We start from the raw sequence: 748 nt of genomic DNA, 5'->3' as shown, positions 1-748 counted from the left end.
TATATATATATATATATATATATATATATATATAGTGTGTGTGTGTGTGTGTGTGTGTGTGTGTGACTGGTAAGGGGATCGCAACCCTTGGCTTGGTGTCCACACCGCGCTCAGCCAGCGAGCGCACAGGCCATCCCTATATAGGATCCGAACCTGCTGCGGGAGCGCCACTGCGCACCCAGCGCCACACTCTCCCAAGTGTGCCACAGGGTCGGCCCCTGACCACCATTTTTAGTCCATTCACTACTGCACAGTCCTACAATCCAATCACCTCTTCAAAGCTCCACCTTACAATTACCATAATAGGATTTCCCACCCTCTTAACATTTATAGTGGGGGCCAAGTTTCTAATACATAAAACTTGGGGGACACAATTCAAGCTTCAGTGAGTTTTGGGGGAACATAATTCAATCCACTACAGGCTACATCAGCAATTGGTGTATTTTTGTCACTTTTGCTATTGGCTAATTAAGTGAAATGACAATTTTAAGTGTGGATTTTTATAGAGGTTATATATATGTATACATATATATATATTTCTTTTACAAGTATAATATGCAGCAACAACCATGATTCTTCAGAGTTTACATAACTTTGCATGTTTTATCACATTTGCTACAGACTCCCAGAGTAGTCAATTTGTAAACTTTTCATACTATTTGAGATGCATAAAACAAGCTGTCAGTCACTTTTTTTTTTTTTTTTCCCCCTTTTTGTCTTTTTTCGTGTCCGGCAACGGATCGCAACC

Source organism: Galeopterus variegatus, unplaced genomic scaffold (genome assembly GCF_000696425.1).
Source record: "Galeopterus variegatus unplaced genomic scaffold, G_variegatus-3.0.2 Scaffold1633, whole genome shotgun sequence".
Lineage (NCBI taxonomy): Eukaryota > Metazoa > Chordata > Mammalia > Dermoptera > Cynocephalidae > Galeopterus > Galeopterus variegatus.
Note: the sequence above shows the minus strand (reverse complement) of the source record.